This window comes from Mesoplodon bidens (genome assembly GCF_964165515.1).
Source record: "Mesoplodon bidens genome assembly, chromosome: 14".
Taxonomy (NCBI): Eukaryota; Metazoa; Chordata; class Mammalia; order Artiodactyla; family Ziphiidae; genus Mesoplodon; species Mesoplodon bidens.
The window spans coordinates 77,161,521-77,186,911 of NC_138170.1; the positions used below are offsets into that span (position 1 = coordinate 77,161,521).

Consider the following 25,391-nt stretch of genomic DNA (forward strand, 5'->3'; position numbering starts at 1 on the left):
GAAATTTGCACTGTCAGGAAACACAGCTATTTTTTTTTTCCTCTGCCAGCCATCATGCTATTTATAGCAATATGCTTCACCATTTATTTGCTGGGCAATGACATCAAGAAACAGATATTAAGTGAGGAAGCCAATTTACTCCACAAAAACATCCATTATCTTTATCACCAACAGAGACTGGAAAATAATCAATTAGAATGCTTCACTTGGGAATGACTAATTGAATTGTTAAAAATATACAGTATTGGGAAAGTCATCCTGAGAGCCTGAATATTAATTCACATAAGAGGCAAGACCTGTTCTATAGAAAATTTGTACCACTTCATACATCAGGATGATGTTCATCAATTGACTCAAGTTACAAACCAAAATTCTTCTTTCTGAATCTACTGCATTTGAATTTTGTCTTATTCCATAGGGAGTGTCACATTTGTTATGGAACATTCACTTCTATTTTCTAAACCCCCTACCATAGGACTATCATCTTCCAAAAGATAATGCCCATAATCAGCCCAGGTTAGGACATCCAGTTACACAGATGCATGTGTGTACACACTCATACACACATATGCACACACATACTCATACACATACCTACACACATACTATTCTCAGCTTTTGAATAGCTATTAAAAAAGGAGATAGCGTGTTCTCATATAGAGGACTTGAGGCACACGTAGCATGGTTTAGCCAAAGAGCCAGCCCACAGCACAGAATTCTTTTCCATTGTTTATCTATTCATTCTTTTGTTCAATTTACTAAATATGCATTACTACCATTACTACTACCATTTAATGCTCTTAGGTTATGCAGATGTGGAAGAGACAGTTCCTGGCCTCAAGGAGTTCACACTTTAGTGAGAAAGACAAGCTGAGAGATCAATCATTACAATACATGTTGACAAATGCTACGATAGGGCTATGTCTTGGTTGACTTAGGGTCAGAGATAGCACTTCCCTGACATTTTAGATGAGTCTGGCAGTGAACTTAGTGAAGTCAAAAAGTCTGGAAGAAGGGCATTCCAGTCAGAAGCAGTAGCTCTTTCAAGGGATGGAGGTTTGAAAGAGCCTGACACATTTAGAGAATATATTATGTGCAAAGTACAGAATTTGAGGCGGAATGTGGAAGAATTGAGGAATCAAGGAAGGGCTTTGCTTGCTGTGCTAAGAGGCTTGATCTTCCTTCTGAAAACAGTGGGAAGCCTCTGAAATATTTGAAGCAGAGAAGTACCTTGATGAAATTGTTTTAGGGAGATCCTTCTGGCACTAGTGTGGTTAATGGAACGGACAGTGAGGGCAGGACAGAGAATGGGCAGGAGAGGTCGGAGAGAGACTGGAGAAGGGAAACCAGCTAGCGAACGTTTGCAAAAGTATAAATAAGGAATCACGCGGACCAGAGCTGGGTGGCCGGAAGTTGGGAGAAGACATCAAGGTTGGGAAGAGAGAACTGACAAGCCACACGGCGTAAGGAGAGGCAGCCACCCTGGTTTCTGGGCTGAGTAAAGAAGCACTCCATAAAGCCATTGGCTGAGAGATAGAACGAGGGGAGAAGACATCCTAGGAATAAAGTTGAGCTTTGAACATGTTGGATTTGCGGCATCTATGGGGCTATGGATGGTGTGGTGGGTAAAAGCATATCAGAGTCAAACACTAGACCAGAACGAGGAGACTCCTGCATGGCTTTCCTGGAGACTTCAGACAGGGTAAAAGGATCATCACTGTCTCCAGACCCTCACTTCCCAGAAAATCCCCTGCTTGGTGGTGGGTGGAGGAAGCGGCGAGGGCGCTCTCTTCCCCCACCTCCTCCTTAGTTAGACTGAAGATGCTCAGCCTGCAAGAGGTTACCAATCTGCCCCCCTCCTTCCATAAATCCAGGGTGGGGCTGACTCTCCCCTTCAAACAGCTCACTTTTAGAATAAAGAGACTCTTGCAAGGAGAACTGTGTAGGTAGCTGACGATACACTACCTTAGGGGTCCAGTTACTTTTTATTAATCTTGAAAATTTATTTAGGAGGGTTCTAATTTTAGAACTCTGAGGACTTAGAGAACAACCTTCTCTCTTTCATTTTATTCCAACTCTTATCTTCCTCCTCTTCCTCCCTCAGTAACCAGGGCCATGACCTGCTCTGGGGTGACGTGGAAGATCTCCCGGGCCATCCGTGTCGAAGGTCCTTGGCAGAGATGCATCCGTTTCTGCAGCCTCCCTGCCAAGTACCAGTCTTTTGTTTTTCTTCCTAAGCAAAATGACCTTCAACAGAAATAACTATTTTATAACACAGGGCAAGGATAGTCTGTCTGTGTTTTGCATCTGTGCATAGCTGCCCCAGTAACAGAGAAATAAGGTTCTTTTTGCTAAGAGACTGAACTATGTGGGATTGGTCTTGATTTTATTTTGTTAGGGTTTTCCATCTTCCTAAAGCACTGGGAAATACACATCCATTCAAAGATGACTCTGGGTCTAGGGTTCCACCATCTCCAATTTCATTGCATGTTTTTTCAAAGAGAGATTTAAAGTTCTCACCCTCTCCCATCAAGAAAGCAGACTTTATAAATGAGAGGGAGAGGTTGGCTCTGAATCCAATTTCACTGTTTTGTGTTTTTTCTTGAAACTGAGAAGAAGGCAAAGGCAAACATTAACATAGTCATGAAATAAATTAGGCTGAGATAGTGGAATTTGAAGACTCCCCCTCAGATCTCTGCTAAGCGGTCACCTTTGCTCATGACCTTCCGTTTAACTGTGTATTTAAAAGCCAAGCTGAGGTAAGAATTTAGGATTATAAAGTGTGTATACCCTTTTGCCCTACCAACTGCAATTCTGGAATAATATCTTTAGGAAACAACTACAAATGTAAGAAAGGCTTTGTACACAAAGATGTTCATTACATTGTTGTTTATGGTAGCAAAAGGACAATGAGTAAAATATTCCTGGAATACATTGCTGGTAGGAAAATTATGGTACAAAATCAAGTAAAGAAAGCAAGATAAAAAATATTTATTTTCTCTGCAATTTCTGAATTACTGATATTCATTAGGATAAAAGGCTTAAAGGACACAGACCAAAATATGAACAGTTGTTGTTTCAAGCTGGTAGTATTAGGAGTTTCAAATCTACAATGGGCAAAAAAAAAGAAAAAAAAAGGAATAAAAATACTATGAGAGTTTTTTTTCAAAATATGTTAAACATTGGAGAATCAGCATCATGTTTGAAAAGTGATTTATTAAAAATAAAATGTGTGTATTGTGAGGATTGTCAGTTTCTTCTGCTTTCAATGGGATGGAGACCAGAGGGGTGGAACACATTATAATAGTCCTAGATATACAAGTGATACTCAGTAAATATACACCTTTTACCCCCAAGCTGAGCCAGGTACTAGGATTTTCAGAGGGAGATGAGGGAATTCAGTGATGACTGACTCATAGTCTAAAATGTTGGACTCTTGGTCAGGAAAACAAATGACCGTCACGAAGATGCAACGAGAGAAATGCAACCCGAGTACTTCAAGAGAGCTCATAGTCCACACGTTTTGATGGATGGAAAAGATTTGGTTTGAAATATAGATGATAAGAAGGAGAGTGTTGAAAAATCATACTCAGCAGTTCCTACACCTTGGCCAATGCCTGGTGCGGAGCAATGCATGTTTGCTGAACTGCTGACCAGTACTTAGAGCTCTGTTGGGTTTGGCCAGACTGTGAGCATCCAGGATGAGAATTTGTATTCTGTCAGTAATGAGTGCCCACTGAAAGTGTTTGAGCAGAGGGAATAAAAGGTAAGAGCTTTGTTTTAAGAAATCCTAGCTGACTGTAACAATCAGGAGGAACTGGAGGGAAAGACTGAAGGCCGATGTTGGAGGTGTTGGGGAAGGGGGCGCGGTTCTATCTAGGGCAGTAGCAGAAGTAATTATTAGGTCGGTTGTGAGACTATACAGACAGAATGGCAGGACCAGCGGCATGCCTGAGCGCAGGGCAAAGGGGAGGAAGGAGTCCAAAATGGTGGTTTGGGTGCCAAGCAGTACTGCATAACCTCTCATGTTGAACCTGAGTTACCTGCATGAGCTCCAAATTTCACAATCATCATCTTTCCTGTGAGTCTAGAGTTGATGAGGACTCATGGACGCAGGAGGAAAACTTGCAGAACCAGGTCACTGCAAACAGGTGAGTTTCCTCGGGAAATCAACAAGGGGTCTCTTTCAGTTTCCACCCACACCTGTCTTTCACCTGGGTCCCTGCACGCGCTGCCAGAGCTTTGGCAGAGGGTCTCACGGAGCTCTGATCCTTTTACGAGGCAGCTCGTCCAGACTTGCGGCACCCGCCTCCTCCTCTCCCGGGCTCCCAGCTTTCGTTCTCAGCTACTCTGACTCTGCCTTTGGAAGCCACCACAGCTCACATATATGTAACCTCTGGCCCAGGTGGTCTTTCAAGGCCCAAACGAACCTGGCATCTCCCAGAATAAAATCAATCCACAACCCTGCCATTGTGCCGTGGACATTTTTAGTGGCCTACCCAGAATCCATTTCTCCCTGCATCCTTGACTTTTATTCAGATATTCATTCACACGTTCTCCATCTACTTCTTCACTTCAAAGAAAGCTGACCACACTCCCAATCCCAGGAATGGGTCTGCTTTGTTAAAGTAATTCTACTGATTGGTTCAGGAATTGTAAGGCTACAGCTTGGTCTGACGAGACCTAAGAGATATTTCCTGGTGCTTCTGCAAAAGTAGAGAGCTGGGACTCAGGAAAGGTGGTTTTCCTTCTCTCCCTCCCTTTCTCTCTCTTTGTCTCGCTCTCAAACACACACACACACACACACACACACACTCTTATATTACACACCATGCATTCTCTACCTCTGGAGGCACACACAGTACACACTGTCCCCATGGCTTTCGTATTTTGATGTCACTGTCTTCAAAAGCGGTCTTCCCAAAGCCTGCCCTTGTCCCAGGAAGCTGAACGAGGTCGGATGTGGTGGTCCCCCAAGGCTGGCTCAGGGGTGTACCTGCCAGCAGGTGGAGATGCTCTCGCTGGAGCAGACCAATCCTAAGCAGCTGAAATGAAGGCAGCCGACCACTGAGCATGTGAGGCTTACGTTCCAGTCGAAGAAGTGCTTTCCTTTACAAAAACAAATGGGATTAATAGTGTGTCACTTTGTAATTAAACTTAGATTCTTAAATAAACAAGTCGGTAAGAATGATGAAAGATTTAGAATGGAAATTAAAATGAGAAATATTTCTGTCGAATTATTTTGACCGCATGGTTTAATAGGTTATTTTGAGCCCAGTGAAGGAGTTGGAAATGAGACATACAAAGAAATTCCAGTCTCCTGTCTTCAGTTTACTTTCTGGTAAAGGATCCGATTTGTGGGATGCTTTGCGGCCCTGTCTTTATAAATGAAGTGAGGAAGCAAGGCAAATAACTTGAACTTCAGGGGGAGGGCTGACCCCATTTAAGGACTGACTTGCTTTCAAGTTACTCAATCAAAGAGTGTGGACTAAGATTGCATTGCTGATTTGAGACACTGTAATACAAAGGAAGACTCATCACGAGGATCAACAGGCAGATTTGGGACATAACAGGACCCCTGCTCCATCTAGTACTAGTAGAATCTGAGCTTAATCTGAGCTTCAACGTCCTCATCTATAAAATGTAGCTAACAACTTATACCTTGTGGATTTGCGTGAGGATTAATAGAAAGCAATTCAGAATAAAGTACCTAGTATAATATCCTAATGTGCAATAGGCACTCAAAATAATAGTTATATTACTATCATTATAATTATTGTTTTATTATTATCTTCATCATTTGCATGTGGAACTCTCCTGAGGTCTGGGTCCTGGCTCCAAAGATGAGCTCCTCCAGCTCTAACCCTCTGGATTTCCCCAGCATCTACAGGCCAGACCACACTCAAGTCACCTTGCGAGTTTTGTATCATTTTTGTGTTGTTCTTCATTACACTGGGTGTTAGTGCCATCTGCTTTATTATACTGTATCCTACTTAAAGAAAGGGACTCTCCATTTTCCGTTTCTCCTGGAGTGCCTGGGAGTGTCAGCCCGTGTGCCTAGTCAAGATTTCAAGTACAGTGTTGTGGGCAGAACTTTGGACTTGAAACCAGAGACCTGGGCTTAATGTTCGATGCTCTTTCTTCAACATCACACTGCATCTCTGGAAGAACATCACCAATAAGCCTCAGGGACTGGAGCTCTTCAACATAGGCCTTAGGGATCCAGGGAGAAGAGCTCCTTTGGAAATAAGCCCTAGCTGCAGATGATTTTCCCCGCCCCACACTCACCCACATCCCTCACACACACGATGCCCTGATTCTGAGCCCTTGCCCAGTAAGACAATCAGATGTGTTATACTAGAAAATCTAAATTAGATCAAAGGTTCTAGCAGGCAGAGGATACAGTATGAGAAAGGAAGGTTCAGGAGAAGTAGGGAAGTAAAAGTAAGAGGCCAAGAGGAGCTGAGGGAAGAAGACAGTAGATGGGCTTCATCCTAAGCCCTTCGAATGGCTCTAACTCACCAAATAGCCGATCACAGGGCACATGGAAAAGCCCAGCCATGCTCCAGTGTACAGCCCTGTCTTTGACAATCACCTAGAGAGCCTCCTCCACCTGTTCCTTCCTTCCTACTATGGCTTTTGCTCATTTTCACTCTCTCTTCCACACCTTATCTCTGTTATCTGATTCCTCCCATAAGCCTCGGGGCCTCCTTGTCTTGACAACCCACTTGGACCTTTTCTCCAGTTTAATTATGCACAGATCTCAACTTGCTCACCCCCAAACACTTCCCTTCTGCAACTGTGGTAGGAATGCCCCTGCTTCTTGCTTCACCCCATAGGACCATGATGTTTGCCCAGCCCTCCTGACAATGCTAGGGAGTTGTCAGGGGGAAGGTGGAGAGAAAGAGATGGGAGGAGAAAGCAGCTGACTTAATTCAGGTGTCACCTGCATCAGAAGCTCTCTTAGTCTCTTGCCATTTTAGGGATTAGCACTGATACTAGTTTATAATCGTAGGTCAAAGTGTTCAAGCTCATGACTTTTTTTTGAATCCTTGAGATTCTATTTAGTCCTCTTAAGCAAGAGAACATGATGGAAATTATTTCTTACCACTCTTGCTCTTTGCCTAGGTCTTGTGGCCTGATCTACGAAATACTGCAGAGAGACTATCCCATTTTAAGGGCAGATGGCCTGATAACTGCCACAAAACAAGTTTGTAAATTCCACAATAATTTGTGAAAAGGCCAGGTGATTGCCAATGCATTTTTGTCAAGACATGCAAAAACTTTTAAAGGGAGATTAAAAGTGCAATTTCAGTTGGTAATGGTAGGTTCAAGCCACGTAAAATGAGGTAGAATCTGGCTGTCACAGAATTAAAAATCCATCACAGCAGATCATGAAGCTACAGCAACTCTTCCCAAGCAACAGGAGGAGGGCTGCCTTGGAGGTTACCTTTTTAGCCTGAACAGAACTAGTCTGGTTTGAAAGTGGAGATTTTTCCTAGAAGTTTTATTGACTGTGTTCACATCTGCTTTTAGCACTATTTCAACTACTTTTCCCGCCACACCTTATCTTCAGTAAGACTTTATTCTTCTTGCCAGCTAAGGAGTTTCAGCCTTGGTGTTTTTCAGACAACAGTTCTCATCATTGGCAAGAGATGAGGGATTTTTGTATGTATTTCCTCCTTAGCACCAGGCTTGTATCTTAGCTGAGCCCTGATTAGGCCAAAGGAGCCAACTGACTAGGTTTCCTACCTGAGCCATAGAGTATATACTGCATAAGCAAGTTAGATTTTTTTTAACACTTATTAAAATAAAGCCCAATCCTTAATACAGACATGCTAATGTTTCTTTTATTTTTCCTACTTAATTCTACAAAAGGATTTGTGAGGACAGATACTGTTTCATATGCATCATTAAGAGATGTTATAATTGAGAGCAAGGTTTCAGATTTCCATGTGGTGACAAAAATTTATTTATTCATTCATTTGGTCAACAAATTATTATAGAATATATTCTTTGCCAGGCATTGGAGACTCTAGGGTGAAAGTTACACAGTTCCTCAAAGAGCTCAAAGAGCATGAAAATGAAAGATGAAGAAGTTCAAGGCTGGCTGCCATAAGCACCATAACCTAGTCATTCTGATTATCTTGACAGATTTCCATGGCCATTACTCTGAACAGTGATTTGGCCAAATAAAAGGTAGGAAGTAGTATAAGGATTAGAATCATGGTGATTTAGAGCATCCAGGGCTCTTGGAAATTATCCCTTTCTAATTTACAGAGTAACTACTGAGGCAGAGAGATGGAGACTGATTTATCCAAGGTCATAGGTCAAGAACTGGAGACTGCTGGGCACCTGTTCTATTTGACTGTGGGGGAGGAATGAGTGAGACTCTCCTTTCCTTGGTTCTGAGCAAGTGCAAATCTAGGCGAGATAAGGTGGTGACATCAAAGTCATCACCATTGGTGGGATCCCAGCTGTTTTCCCTTGGGCATGTTCTGAACCGATGTACTTTCTCTTCCAAGAATGATTTCCCATTGTTGACTTCAAAACAGGACAGACTTTGTTTTCACCTGTTTTTTGTTGCCTTTGGGTTTTGTCTTCTGGTTTTTATGGTGATTCTCTTTTTATTCTTTTGTTTATTTCTTTATTCAATATCAATATTTTGTATAAGGAAGGAGAAATGGTATTAAAGGATTAGAACGCTGAACTCAGAAATGAAAATAAGTAAAGGTCTATAGAAAAATATTCTGAACTCTGAACTTCTACCCAGGCTCTATTACCTGACCTATGAAACATCACAGAGAGAGAACATCCCAGTTAAGAGTAGATAACCCAGTGACCACAACAAAACAGGTCTCCAAATTCCAGAGAAATTTGTGAAAAGGCCAGGTGATGACAGATGTATTTTTGTTAAACTTGCAAAAATGAAAAAATGGAGACTCCATTGCTTCCTACGTTTTCTTCTAACTGGCTCCCAATTCTGTTAGTAAACCAAGACGCCCAAGTTATTTACCAAGCCAGGGCAGATTGCCTGGCCACCTATGTCACTCCAGACAGAATTTTCAAGGTAAATATGCCTTTTATAGAAAAGCAGAGTCTCCTTCTCAGAGGGGAAATATAGAGCAAGTAGGACAAGCATATAATTTATCGTTCAAACCAGGACACTTTTGAAAGTGAGAGAGGCACGATTAACAATTACTCCTAGACAATAAGTATTAATTAGAACTTTCCCGGGAAACTGGGATACGTCATGACCCTAGTCATAAGGGAAGGAGCTTTGGATGTGAGGTAAGATTGACCTGAGACGGAGACTGCGCCCCACTCCTCACAGGCTGAGATGGTATCCCTCTGTGTAAAATACGAATCATAGGGGCTTCCCTGGTGGCGCAGTGGTTGAGAGTCCACCTGCCGATGCAGGGGACGTGGGTTCGTGCCCCAGTCCGGGAAGATCCCACATGCCGCGGAGCGGCTGGGCCTGTGAGCCATGGCCGCTGAGTCTGTGCGTCCGGAGCCTGTGCTCTGCAACGGGAGAGGCCACAACAGTGAGAGACCAGCGTACCGAAAAGAAAAAAAAAAAAACGAATCATAATACAGCATGCTTTGCAGTGTGTGGCTTGGAATTAGCTGGGTATGGATGTAAAGGACCTGGCACATGGTGGGTTTTCAAGGTAGCCATAGCCAGCATAGCATGGTACGAGGTGGATATTATTATTACCCAATTAAAACGTTTAGGAAATTGAGACATGAAATGGCTGAGTCATCCAAGGTCACAGAGCTGGTTAGTGGTAGAGCTGAGAAGCACCCCACCCTGGGCAGTGTGGCTTCACCATCTGTGCTCCTAACTTCTACACTAGCTCACTTCTTGATGTATGTGACCTGTGTAACATGAATCTATCCATATGTAAGTTAGGTGCTCAGTCAACGAGGTCATGTGATGGGTAGTTTGGGAAAGCGTGGAGGCGGAGTGAGGGAGGGGAGGGCTGAGAGCACGTGTTCATGTGATGGTGTGAACTCCCCAGGGTCAGGCTGGTGAACTCGGCACATGGCCCCCTTTCTCTTTGCAATGCAAACTTAAATGCCCAGAAGCTCACTTGCTGAGTGACTTAAGACGTCTCCCATCTCAATGATCAGTTTTCTCACCTATAAGTGAGGATTTTGGAGGAAAGGACCCACTAGCATGCTTGCCTGTTCTCCAAAACAAAGATTTTCCCATTTCCCTTCAGTTCTCAAGTCAACTTCTGGCTGTGCCTCTGAGGTCCTGGAAAACCTAGAAAGGCCCTAAACTGTCCCGTCTCCCAGGAGGAGTGGGCTTATCTTCTCCCTAGTTTTCCCCCAGGCGAGACTGGGCATCCTGGGCTGTGTGGGCGAGAAGCAGATTCCCACACACCCACACCTCGGTCATCCGGAGAGACTAACCACCCGTGCTCAAGCTGGTCCTGGCCACATCAAATGGCAGCCTGGGTGGCCTCGTTGTCACTGCAGGCAGAGCTGTCCACCAGAATTGGCTGCACCAACCGCAGTGGCTCTTGCCCAGCTCCCTGTTCCTGCGGGCGCTAGTGCAAGGCGTTCAGCCCCCAGTCCTTCTGGTAGCTCCTTAGAATGGAGCTCACTCTGAAAAGCAATAAAATCTCCATAAAGGGGAAGAAAATCTGTTCTGGCAACATGTTCTGCGCATGCATGTGGATCAGACATCTGAAATATCGTAAGTAGAAAGTCCCATAGATACTCTAATCCATTTTCATTCATTCATTCATTTGTTCAGGTATTCAGCAAACACTTCTTTGACATCTGTGTGCTGGATAAAATGCTAGATGTTACAGATTAAAAGATGACTCAGATATAATCTTAAAAAAAAAAAGACCTCATAATAAATGGAGGAGCAACCATGAAAATAAGTTATTTTTTTATAAGTCGAGATGCAACAATGCTATTCACAGATTACAGGACCCCAGAGGGAAAACAACGATCAAAACGGCTGCTTAAGAAGGATGGGCATGCGGGGATCATAGACGGTCTCTTAGGGAAAGAGATTCACAACATGGGTCTTAGAGTAGAAGTCAAATGGGTGAAAGGGGCTTGAGAAGAGGAAATACAGGCAGGGAAGAGAAGCATCTGGGCACCATCCGTGTTAATATGTCTGTGGCATAGAGCATGGAGGAAGGAGGAACAAGAAATGAGGCTGGAGACATAGGCAAGGGCTAGTCACAGAGGATCTTATAAATCAGACTAATAAGTGTGGCCTTTATCTTTATTGAGGGACGGGAAGCCATTGAAGTGTGTTAGGCAAGCAGGTATAGAGATGTGGGTTATGGAAAGGCTGTTCCGGCAACGTGCCCACACAATGGCTCTGAAGGGGGCTCGGAAGCAGAGACACTAGTGAGGAATTCACATTGTAACCCACTGGGAATGCAGAGACCGAGAAGGAGACACGGCTTTCCTGAGGTCAAACTGTTGGTTTGTGACAGATCAGAGAGATGAAGTCAATCCTCAGCTCCCTGGGCCAATGTGTTTCCAGTTCCGTGATGACGCAGGCCTCAGAGGGAAAGGAAAGCCCTAAGGGAGAGAGCATGGGAGCAGCTCTAGGTGGGCTCTGCACGGTGGCTCTCTGACACTTTCCCAGTCAGCTCAGCATTCGGAGGCTCAACTTCCTCATCTGTGAAGTGGGATCATTCGCTTGGCCTGCTTACGCCTCAGAACTGGTGTTAAGTATCGGGGAAGAGAGCTGGAAGAGGTTTTATCGAGTGGGATACAGATCTAAGAGACAAGTTTTTTATTTTATTCACAAAATCAGTGTGACACACATAACTGGGAAAAAATACCTTGGAAGCGTGTGTTTTAGAGAAATCCCTCCAGGGATATGATCACCTAGATTAGGGTATCCCCCTTCTATTGAATTTCTTAATTCTTTGCCTCATGCTGGTCAGCCGTGACAGCCTGGCTGTAATGTAAGCCATTTCAGTTTTCTGGCATGAGAAAAAAGAAAAGACATTATACTCAATATTATCAAGGACAGACCTCCCTGGAATATATGATATTTTATATATATATATATGTGTGTGTGTATATATATTTATATACACACACACATATGTATATATATATGTATATTTACACACATTATATTACATTATATACATATTATAACATCTATATAATATAACATATTTTATAATGTATATGTATATATACACTTATATATACACACATCTTTATTAACAGTTATCTGCATTATAAACTTTAAAACTATATATTTCAAGTTCTTTAATATGTCAAAAATGTGGTTCCATTTACAGAAGTACAACTGATATATATATATTCAACAACAGATCTGCATAAATTAATACATTCTGAAGTTTCCCCTCAATTTTATTTTTTATTTTTATTTTTTATTATTTATTTATTTATTTACGTGTGGCTGCATTGGGTCTTCATTGCTGTGCATGGCCTTTCTCTAGTTGCGGCAAGCGGGGGCTACTCTTCGTTGTGGTGCACAGGTTTCTCATCGCGGTGGCTTCTCCTGTTGCAGAGCACGGGCTCTAGGCACGCGGGCCTCAACGGTTGTGGCTTATAGGCTCTAGAGCACAGGCTCAGTAGTTGTGGCGCATGGGCCCAGCTGCTCCACGGCATGTGAGATCTTCCTGGACCAGGGCTCGAACCCATGTCCCCTGCGTTGGCAGGTAGATTCTTAACCACTGCGCCACCAGGGAAGTCCCTTCCCTCAATTTTAAAATGTAAGTTTGCCACCTAACAAAATCAGTAGGAAGCTGCCATCATACTTTCTTCCCCTGGCCTTTTAGAGAAAACTAGTTAGCCCAAGTCCCAGAGAGCCCTTGACATTGAGCAAAAGTGTCGCTCCATTTGCTCTCCACCTCCCTGGCTCTTTCTGTCTTTTAGGTCCTGGCTGACGGTCTCTGTCACTTGTTCCTTTGACTTGGGTGGCCTCTGGGTCTCTCTAGAGTCATGGACTTGCATTTCCCTGGAAGTTTGTTTACACTTCTGGTTTCAGATTAACCCTCTCCTTCTAAAGTGACAAACAGGCTGCTCCTCCCTTTTGATATCCTGAAGGAGAAGATTGTGACTTCCGTGAATGGCAGTAGGTGTTCTGTTCCATGTCCGATAGATGACATGTAACACCAGGCCTACATTTTTTTTTTTTTTTTTTTTTTTTTAGGTACACGGGCCTCTCACCGTTGTGGCCCCTCCCATTGTGGAGCACAGGCTCCGGACGTGCAGGCTCAGCGGCCATGGCTCACGGGCCCAGCCGCTCTGCGGCATGTGGGATCTTCCTGGACCGGGGCACGAACCTGTGTCCCCTGCATCGGCAGGTGGACTCTCAACCACTGCGCCACCAGGGAAGCCCCAGGCCTACATTTTAGCTGAGTCCACATCCAGCCAAATGAGTCAACCGGGCAGGTTGCATTGGTTCCAACAGTGTTCCCCTTGGCAATACTTTTCTCAGTCGGGCATTGTACCCAGAAGCCCTCGCCTGCCCCTGCAACTGGGTTACAAGTGGGCTGACAAGGGCTTACAATAACCCCCCAGGGCATGAGCATAGACTGACTTCATTAGGTAAACTGTGTGTGTGCACATGTCTGCATGTTCATTTTGGTAAGCAAATCTCTCTGTACATCAACCATTAAGAGTGTCCCAAAATCAAACTGTTCATCACTGTCTAATTACTAAGTTTTAGGACATTCTTGTGGTGTATAATTATTAGTTGGCTTATTAGATAATTACCATGATCTACAGTATATTAGCTATTCCCACAATAACTTTGAGTTGTGTTTACAATCTTAGAAGAATGTATCCACAGTGGCAAAATGAAGTGTGCTGTTTTCCAAAACTCCAGCTAATCGAATGAGTTGGAGGGTAGAAATGCAGACTCTCCCCAGCATGGCCCCAGCCCCAGAAAGCTTTACCTTCCACACAAGCTCTCCCCTGAGACAGTCCGCTCTCCTCACTTCTCCTTGAACATGTCTTCGCTCACACAGTCGTTTGCACCAAGAATGCCCTCTGCATTTACGATCACTATCTAAACCCCAAGTTCTGCTTAGATCTACTGAGGGCAAGAGCTGTGATACAGAACAAGAGGATAAAGGCCATCTGACCTGCCCCTGCCTAGGGTCCCCCTACTCTCCTCGCATGTCTCTATCTGGTCTTCCCAAAGCTTGAAAAAGGCATAGATGAATTGAGCTTTGAACTGGAAAAAAAAAAAAGTGGAATTGGAAAATCTCAGAGGATTTTAAATACAGAAAGTACCTATAATGGTCATTGAGGACAACCTGCTTTCCCCAACCAATAATACTCAGTCCCCTCTACAACATCCCTGCCAATGTCACAACAGCTTGGCCACACATTCCAAAAAGGTAGGGAGTTCAGTTCATTTGTCTCTGAATGGCCATTGTCAAGCATACTGAAAGCATAGACTCGTCACTCAGTAAATGTCATGTAATTAACAATTCACTCCTGTTAAATAAATGCATAAGAAGGTTGGCCAGCCAGCCTCATGCACACTCAGTGGCTGGGGGCACTCATTCTCATAAGGTAGCTCGCTGACATTTGAATGGCTTTTGCCATCAAAAATTTCTTCCTTACGCTGGATGCAAATCTGTCCCAGTGTAACCTCCATCCATCCATCAGCCCTGGCTCTGTCCCAGAGAGGCACACAGAACAAATCTCCTCCTTCTATGGAGGTTTATAGGCAGTGACATGTTCCCTCGAGGCATCTCTTCTCTGTGTTGATTGACCCCAGGTCCTGATTCTGAGTTTGTGCTTGGGCTCCTCTACATGCAAGTAAAATCTTCCTGCTGGAGTGCATCCCATGGAACTCCCCTCAAGGTCCCTGTGGTTTCAGCATAATAGAGGCTTGTTTCAGAGATTAAAGGGTCTGGGAAAGGGCATATTTGGAGGATAAATGAGGGTGGACACCTTAATGGGGCAAGCTGATTCTCTCCTGGAATTTTCTCCTCATGGCTCCATGTTTCTGCAGAGAAAGTTATCCTGATCCATCTACTGTCTTTAAAGTACAACTTCTCCTTCTGTGGTCTTGAATCTTGGTTGACACAAGTGCCATTGTAACCGCTGGGTAAAATGTTAGGGACACAGCACCTGTCATGGTTCTTTACCCTGTACAGTAACAAGCCCTACTGTGCTTTTCCTTTAACTGTTTCAAATTTTTTCTTCTTTTCTTTGCTTACAATCATCAAGGTCTTGAATGCCAGCAAGCCCAAGATTAGTACATTTTTACATTCTTTCAAATTAATTTTCTTCGCCTTTGCTTATAATCATCATGTTTTAAAATATCAACACAAAGTCTTTCAGTATCATTTAGACAACCCCTTCCCTTATGAATGGAGAAACTGAGGCCCAGGGAGGAGAAATAACCCGTCTCAAGGTCATATTTCAGTGTGGTGGCAGATCCAGGGCTTGGGCCAGCTCACCGTCTGCCGAGCCTGTGCACGTAATTCCTTCTGTACCCGCATCAACTCCTAGGGTCCCACATTATTTCCAAGGTCCATCCCAAATGTCGCTTTATCTTTGCAACTTTCCTCAATAACCACAGCCAGAAGTGATACACCTGATGTGGACTCAGACCATAGCGCCCATCACAGAGCATCACAACCCTTTCTTATATGTCTGCTTCCCACAGTACAGCGTGAACTTCTCAAGGGCAGGAATCACATCTTATTTATCATCCCTTTCATAGCTAGCACAGTATATGGTGAGTCCTCAGTCCACAGAAGTAAGGCAGGAGGAGACTGAGTCAGAGAAAGAAATTCAGGTATAGCTGCTCTTCCTACATGGCCCAAGCCTCCAGACTCAAATCATATATCTTCCACTGCTTTTCTTTACACAGACACTGACACAGAGTTGCTGAAGGGAGTCCCAGAGCACAACTTTCAGCACTGCCCTTTCTGCGTGCACACCCTCGCCAGCCACTAACATTGTACTTGGAGGTGAAACCGCTTAATTCACTCTTAGCATCTCGTAGCAAGATACTGGTGTTGAGTTGAGTTAATACTTTTAACAGTTGGACCTACTTCCAAATGGAAACTTTTTGTCTCTGGAAGAGCTGCCTATCTCTGAAAGCAGTAAGAAGAAGCTGGGTAAACCCTGCTCGGAAGTTAGTTTGGCTGCTCCTTGACTTAAGTTCACCTGGAGAAAAACTTGAGGTGCATTTGTTATGACAACTCACGAGAGTGGCTCTGGCTGCCTGCATTCTGTTTGAATTCCCTGTGCACAGCTGTGAAAAGAGTGCAGCGCCTGGGGAGTTCCTGAAAGGCGTTGTATGAAAGCTGAGGCTGGGCAAATGTGAGACCAGCTCAGGGAACGTCCATACTCATCCCTCCCCCCACCCAGTGCCTCCACCAGCTTCTTGTCACTGTGATGACTGGGGGTGAGAACTGGATCTGTGAGCTTAGAATTGGCCAGAAGTTCACAGAAGCTCAAAGTCAGAAGATCCTTACAGGTCACTGATTCCACTACCATCCCCCAGCAACTCCCAAATATAAGACTGACATTATTTAAATTATATTGCTCATCAATGATTGTTGAAACCTCCGAATATGGGGGATTCATTACCTTCAGAAGTGGTACCATGTCATTCCTGTTACAGACTCTAAAGGATGTACTTGGACAGGCACAGAGATATGGGAACAGAGACTGGCAACCAAGAGGCCTAGGTTTTAGTTACCACACCTTCACCATGTGACATTGGAACTCTGTCAGTTATAGATTTGAGGCTATACAAAGACTTTAGGTTCAGTAATATGTCACCGGTAAGGATGCCACAAGTAATAAATGTGTAGGCCATTGTATCACGTGAATATTCCATTTAACACTCTGTCAATTTTGACTGCTCTCTGTCCTTCTTTGTCTCTCTTTAGGCATTTTCTTTTTGAGCTCTGCAGTACTGTAGTATTATAGAATTGGGGACAGATGGGCTTCAGATAAAAATCTCTATATCATGTAGATATAAGGTAATCTTTTACATTTATATAGGGCTTTAAGGTTTATAAAAGGATTTTGCAGTGTTTCTTTGTTTCTTCTTTTGATTCTCACAATGACCCTTGACTGCACCTCCATTTGATGAAAAAGAGCACTGAAGCACAGAGAGAAGTGATTTGCTCAATTTCCTGCAATTAAGTGGTGGTAGAGCTTGGACTCAAACCCACGTTCATCTGACTCAAAATCTGAACTGTCTTCCCACGTCACCAGTTGTTAGAAGGTTCTGAACTAAGAATCTATGAAAAGGAAGGTCCTTTGCAGGATGGAAAAGCCTAGGTAGGTGAAAGCGCCCACCTAATGAATGAAAATAACTTTTGAGGAAATCAACACTGTGTCTCATGGAAGTTCCAAGTTACAAAGCAGTTCTAAAAATGGTCATCATGAACATTTGTAAATGATTTGCAAAGGACTCTGAGAATCTTTTGTACCCGTTGGAGTCAGGAGGACATGCATATTCTGTTCTATGAAGAAAGGAAAGCGTTTCAGTCTGTGCTGCCACGAGCCAAGGAGTACAGCATACTGAGCTTGAGCTTAATTTGGGGTTGAGAGTACTGGGAGAAATAAAAATGTTATTTTGACTATTAATATGAACATATCTTCATAGATAACTGATTATGGTTGAGACCATGAGAAATAATGGCCAAAGCCTATTTGAAGGACAGTATGCCCTCCATATCTGCGGGTTCTGCATCCATGGATTCAAACAACTGCTGATAAAAAATATTCAGAGAAAAACAATTCCGGAAAGTTCCAAAAGCAAAACTTGAATTTGCCACAGGCTGGCAACTATTTACATAGCATTTTACTTTGTATTAGATATTATAAGTCATCTAGAGATGATTTAAAGTATATGGGAGGATGTGTAGGTTCTAGGCAAAAACTATGCCATTTTATGTAAGGGACTTGAGCATCTGCAGGTTTTGGTATCTGTTGGGGGGAGGTTTCCTGAAACCAATCCCCCATGGATACCAAGGACATCTGTACAGACCTGATGTAGCAAATATCAATTAACTTTTAAAACCCTTTATCTGGTGACTTTGCCTATTGGGCACTGGGCTTGGCAAGGGAGCCCCAGTAGAAAAGGAATTCTTAGCCTCTTTACCTTCTTGTCTTTCTCCCAACCTTCCAAATCTTTATCCAATTGCTGTATATATTTTAACCATTCATCTTTTAATATCAATTCAGAGACATCAAAGGAAATAGAATAAAGGCTTACCTTAAAGTGTGGTTGATATTTTCATCCTTTATCATTAAAGAAAGAAATTCTTGAGATCTGTAAAATAATTGAAATGTTTGGCTCTAAGGGACTTGGGTCTGTTTGCCTGATGTCTCAGTGATGCAGTAACTTCATTAGTTAAATGGCAGTGGCCCCTTCCTGAAGGCCGGGAACTGGTCCAGACCATGGTTGGCAGGTTCTTAGTGTTCTGAGGACTGTGATGCTGGGACATCTGGCTTGGGTACCCAGCTAGCCTAATGTTACCTGAGCCTGTGCTGTGTAAACTCTTACTCCTCTGAGTCCATTTGTGTGTGGAGACTCCCAAGATGCAAAATAATTGCATAAGCTGCTACTAGTTAGCTTAACTGGCACATTCAAGTTAGTCATATAAACCAGATTCTTTTTATATTTCGCCAATCTTTCATAGTGTAACAGGACTGTTCCCATTTTAAGAGCTTCAGATAAGTGTTTCCTGGAGTGATTAGCATCTGACTAGACTGTGCTCAGCAATTATTCACAAACACGTTGATGCTTGTGCCTGATGGTAGATAAAGGGAGTTCTGAAGGCACCTTCGTGTCATCCTTCATCACCTCCTTGGAGGAAGAGAGGGACCAGCCATGCTAAGCGGATGCTCCAAGAAGCACTTCTGGGAAGAAGTTTAGGGGCTCTGGAGCTATGGCCTCAATGACTGCAAGAGACTATAACTCCTTCCCCTCAAATACACCTGCATGGAATGACCTTCTGAACATGCAAATCTGAAAATCTCCTTCATTTTTTTTCCATCTTTTCTTAGGTGGTTCCCCACTACCTAGAGAATGGGCATTGAAGAAAGTGCAAAGTCCTTTTCCTGGCCTGGGCCCCATCTGCTCATCAAATCTCATTTCTCTCCACTGCCACCTTTCCCCTTAAACTCCAGAAAAGACTGATCCCAGTGGGGAGTCAAGGAACCAGGAAGTTCAATCTCTTCAGCAGGAAGACATATCTGATGGCTCGCTGGTCCTCAGGCAACTGTCAGGCAGAGTTGCATTGTGGGACATAGATGGGGTTTACTTCTGGGAACCCTACCAGGTTCTCACAGTGAAAAGCCAGGAAAGATCCCCTCTGGCTCTGGCAGGGGGAGGGGAAAACTGATCATTTTTAAATAGCTCAGAGGCTTTCTCTCTAGGGGAAAAACTTCTTTTTATTAATTGAGATATAATTGACATAAAATATTTTGTAAGTTTGAGGTGTATAATGTGTTGGTCTGTATATTTCTGCATTGCAACATAATTACTACAGTAGGAAAACTTTACCACAGTCTTATCCCAGCTGGGGGAAGGATATTACTCCCACTGCAGCTCCTCTGGCCTTCCTGTGTCACCTAAAGGAAGGAAGCAAGGTCAGAAAATTAAGTCAGCTGGAAAACTCACGTGAACTCCAAGATGCCTGGGAGTCTGAAAGCTTCAGATGAGGACCCGGCAGAGAACTGAACTCATCTGCAGGACCAAACCTGGGCTGACCTGCAGGGATCAGGATCCTATTGACCTCCAGGTAACCTCAGTCTTTTGTTAATTCCTAACTCAGACCTTTGTCCATCCCACTATGCACTTCACTGAAAAGTAAAGTAGCCCTCTCTGATGGTGGGAGGGGATCCAGTGAGAAGAAATGCCCCCTACAATAGCCCCTCCTGCAGCAATGCCACTTCCCAGGTGACTACCAGGAAGCCTGCGATGACCTTCTTGATTCCCACACTCAAAGACGTCGCTGAAGGATTCTTCTCTCACAGTAAGTCTAGGGTTGGGGTCACTAACCGGGGATCCAAGATCTGGAATTATATGCAAACTTGGAGCATAGGTATACACATGCAGTTTTCTGAGGTCGTAGGATCCATTATATTCTAATCAGATTCCTGAGAGTCTGTTAGCCAAAAAGGAAAGTACCACTAACCAGGAGACTTAGAGTGTGTCCTGAAATGGATGTTCCTAAAGAAAGCTGTTGAAAATAAATAAATCCATCTACTACATCAGGGAACAGCATCTCTCACACGATGGGATGAAAGTCAGAAATCATAATGGAAACAACCGGTATGTGGGTTACATATAAAATTAGAAGCATCTTCATGGCATATCTATGACCTCCCCCTTGCCTTCCTCCACATCACAACCACCATAAACAAGGTGAAAACACTCATAATCAACTGGAAAAACATTTGCAATACAAATGGCAAACAATATAAATACAAACCTATAAGGAAAAAGCAAATCTCTCAACACCAGCAACAACAAAACAGGTTAAAAAATTATCAAGTTCATCTATTAAAAAATGCAAATGGCCAGTAAATATGAAAAGCTATTCAACCTCACAAATAAACTGCAAAAATATGTGTATCATTTTTCTTCTAAAGAATTGACAAGGGTTTAAAAGATAAACAAAACTGATATTGATGAGTGTCTAAAGCACTGGTTCTCAACTCTGGCTACACAGTGAAATAACCCAGAGAACTTTATGAAATATTGATGCCAACATCTGCTTCTGACCATGAAGGATTCACTGCTATGGGAATTGTGCTTCCACCATAAACAGTTAGAAAACCAGGCAAATACATGAAACAACTGTTTTCAGAAACAGGACACGCAGAGCAGGCCTGTTATCCCTGAGAGAAGAGAAACAAAGGAGATGAACCCCACAATTGTCCAGTTTACTGCCTAAAAGCAGTTTCCAGGACACCGGGAAGAACAGAGAACCCAAACCAAACCAAACTGAGTTGAAGGTAGCCATCAGAGTTCCAGAAAGCAAATTTTCAGGACTAGAATTTGCAGGGCAGAATGCTGAAAAGGAGGAAGCTGCAAAGAGAGCTCTAGAGATTTGTAGAGAGGCCCCCTCAAATCTTTGACTGACTAGTGAGGTCTACATGCATGGGGAAAACTCCATGAGATGAGCAGGTGAGGAGAGAGAGGGGCAACAAAAAACAGTAGGCTGAACCATTCTGGGAGCTCATAGGACTGCTAACAATGGGTATAGTCACCCACAAGTTATTGATTTAGTAAAGGGACTAAATTAGCTCTAGACTAAAAGTTGCTGTAGGTTTTCCCCATGAAAATTTAAAAGCAATCCTATAGAAGTTCAGACTGGTGCGAAGTAACTTAACTGCATGCAAGAAAAAAAAAGTTCCCTGCTAGTTAAAGGATTACCACAAAATCCAAAACCCAACAGCGTACAATGCACAATGTAGAGCATCCAATAAAAATCAACAGGCAAACAAAGAAGCTGGAAAATATGATCCACAGCCAGCAGAAAAATCAGTCAATAGAAACAGACACTAAAATGACAGATATGACGATATTACCAGACAGGACACTGAAACAGCTATTATAAATACACTCTGGTAACTCAATAATGTAAAGGTGAACATGATGAGAAGTTAACTGGAAGATATAAAAGACCCAAATGGAACTTTAAGAGATGAAAAACTGCATTATCCAACAGAAAAATCCACCAAAAGGAACCAGCAGCACATTAGACATGCAGAAGAAATCATCAATGAACATGGAAGCATAGCAATAGAAATGAACCAAAATGAAACACAGAAAGAAAACAAATTTAATTAATTAATTCAGACCAGTGTCTGCGAAACAATATCAAGTCCCAGGGGAGATGAGACAGCTATGGGGGGAATGATGGCTGAAGAATTTTCCAAATGTGATGAAAACTATAAACGCACAGATCCAAAAACCTTGATGAATCTAAACAGAAGAAACAAAGAAAACCACCCCAAAGCACAGCATAGTGAAATTTCTGAAAACCAGTGATAAAACTTTTTGTAGCAGATAGGAAATAAAATCCACAGTAAGCAGAGGAACGAACAAATCACAGCAGATTTATCACAGAAGCTATGCAAAATAGAAGATAATGAGAATTTTTTTAATACTGAAAGAAGTGTAAATCTAGAATTTATTGCCAAATGAATTAAAAAAATAAAGATGGAATAAAGATTTTCCAAAGAAAAGCTGAAGGAATCCACTTGCATCAGGTGTGTGCTATTTAAAAAATGTTACAGGAAATTCTTTAGGCAAACAAAAATGATATGAGATAGAAATTTGGATCTGTATAAAGAAATGAAGAGCACTGGAAATGCTGAATATGTAGGTAAACATAAAAGATATTCTCTTCCTTTTTTTAGCTTTCTTAACTTAAAGAGTTGTTTAACATAAAAAGTAATAACTATGTTATAGGCTTATAACACATAAAACTGTATGATAATAGTACAGAGACTAAAGGGGAAACGCAAGTAATTAAAAATAAAATGAATCATAAATAAAGTAAAATCCTAAATTATATACAATTAATCACACACAAAAAAACTGGTGAAGAGGGAAAAAGTCCAAAAACAGATAAATAGAAAGTTGATAACAAGCTAATAGGTTTAAACTTAACTATATCAATAACTATATTAAATGAAATTATTTAACAGTCTAATTAAGATGCAGAGATTATTAGATTGGCTGAAAAAAGTAAGACCCAACAGATTCAAGGATATGCTTCCCACAAGAAACCCACTATTAATGTAAAGATACAGATACATTACAAGTAAAGAATAGAAAAAAAAGAGTAGAAAAAGATATACTCCACAAACACTAATCCATAGGAAAATGGCGCATCTATATTGATGTCAAAGTAATTTCAAAATAAAAAATATTATCATAGATAAAGAGGGACTTCCATAAAGATAATAAATTAATCAGGAGGATATAACAGTCCTAAATTTGTGTAAACCAAATAACAGAGTTTCAAAAAATATTAAGCTATAACTGGTAGAACTGCAAGAAGGAATATACAAATCCACAATTATACTTGGATATCTCAACACTTCTCTCTCAGTAATTGATAAAATAAATGGAAAAATAAGTAAAAACAGAGCAGAATTGATCCACACCTAAACCAACTTGACTAAGTTGATGTATATGGAACACATAATTCAAAAGTAGCAGAATACAAGTTAAGTTCAAGTGTACATAAAACATCCACCAAGGCACATCATATTCTGGGTCATAAGACAACCTCAAAATATTTAAACAAATTGAAATCATACAACATTTGCTTTCTGATCACAGCAGAGTTAGACTAGAATTCAGTAACAAAATCATATCTGGAAAAACCACCAAAATATTTACAAATTTAAAATTAAAAAATAACCTAAATAACCTCTGTTTTAAAAAGAAAACTGGAACAGAAATTGTAAAACATTTTTGTACTAAATGAAAATGAAGAAAACAATGTATCCGTTTTTTGCAGGATGCTGTTAAAGCAATGGTTAGTTAAACCATGGTACAGTCAAATGACGCAATAATCTGAATTTTTTTAATATTACAATGTTCAGATCTATATTTTTTGGTTGGAAATGTTATCCACGAGATATTGTTGAGTGAAAAGGTATTTATGGAAAACATGTTTCATATTCCATTTATATGACATTTTTATGGGGAGAGTGTATATGTACCATGAGTGTATACATTGATGGTCAGCAAAATGTTAAAAAGGTTACTTCTTAGCGGAAGGATTTCAGATCACTTTCTTTTTAATACATATGTGAATTTCATACAACATGCAAGTATAGTTATTGTCAGAAAAAATATTAAACTATATATCTTAAATGATAAAAAAATGAAAAATCATTCATTGACTTACTTAAGACATCTATCAATTGACCCCAGTGTGCCAGAACTTTGCTAGGCACTGGGGGGTAAAGGCATGAATGGAAGGAGTTTGATTATTTATGTTCAGATCTCCTCTCTTCCCCTTCCTAGAATAGCACTGTTAGGGCACAGCTGACAGTTCTCTATCCCCATTTCCTAATGTGTAAAGGTGGGTAGAATATAAAAGTATATCCCTAAAGTGGTCGTTAAAATAGTTAAGGAAGATAATGGGCAAAAGGGCTCTTTTCCTGCTGCCTCTTTCCCTGTCTTCTGCCTCCGTTCACAGACAGAGTGACCCCAGCCCAGTTCCAAGGACAAATGGCCACAGTCAGGCAGAGAAGGGTCCCCGTTTTCCCGAGACGGCCTTTGTTCCTGTGCAGCATGGAAGCTGAGATGAGAGCCAGTGGGCCTGTGTGTGTGACTTTGAAATGGATGTGAGTGGTGGACATCCCCGACCATGGGTCTGATTGAGGTCATGGCAGAGACTCAGAAAGGTCTGCATGGCTAGTGGGAGGGCACTGGAGGCTCAGGAAGCAAAAAAGCTCACAGAGCCCTGGCCAAGCCAAAATTTAAATTTACTAAATAACAGCATTAAAAAAAAAAAAAGACTACCAGTAACCATTATCTTGTGAAATAAGGAGCTTCAAAAAAGTCAGATATTACCTTAGAATAAAGAACACTGATTTTAGTAAGTTGAATAAGTTTTAATTAACTTAGCTTTATTTACCATGTTACCCTTCTTTTGTCTCATTTAGCTATGGACCAATGAAAACATCGCAATATGGACCAGCACTGGTCCCTGGGCCCATGCTTGGGAACCACTGGTGCACACCATCTTGTGAAACCTGAAAGTGATGGAGAGTTTTAAAGGATTTTAAGTAGAAGAGTGACAGGGTCAAATTTTCGATCTAGACAGCTCATTCTGGCCTCAATATTCAGGAGGGATTGTGTGTAGGGGATTCAGAGGTAGGGAGGCCAGTTAAGAGGTCCTTTTCATGCCTAAGCAGAAGAAATATCTTGAGTTAAAGAAGACCATTGAGTATTTCTCTAATGAGACAGTTATTTTGACTTTTTTCTCCCTTCCAACTGAAATACACCCTGCATTTTCTTTTTAAATCACCAATAAAAACCTACGTTAGTTCATTGGTTTCCATATTTTGGGTAATTGTTAGAGGTGCCATGCTTAACTGAGGCTAATATTAGAAAATGTTTCTATCAATGCTTTCTTTAGGACATTTCTTTGGGCCTCTGCAGGATAGCTTAAGGGTTTCCTTGCACTCAACCTTTAAGGTTAGTTCTTCAACCTTCTCTTTATTGGTTGGAGGCTTAGACAAATTGGTATATCTTAAAGGCAGTGTTGCTCTGGCCTAAATGTGTCACTATAAATTAAATTTGATTAACATTGTTGAAAAAATTAATATATTATTATAGTTGGTATTTTGTTAGAATGTGAGAATGCATTTTAAGGACGTGTTTTCTAAACTAATTTCAT

General features: G+C 41.8%; 1 long non-coding RNA gene across 1 annotated transcript in view; it reads right to left on the minus strand.

The window, feature by feature from the left end:
- The window catches only part of LOC308627717, a 1,107,544-nt gene that overhangs the window by 306,948 nt on the left and 775,205 nt on the right, over positions 1-25,391 (minus strand). The gene's annotated exons all lie outside the window — the stretch shown is intronic.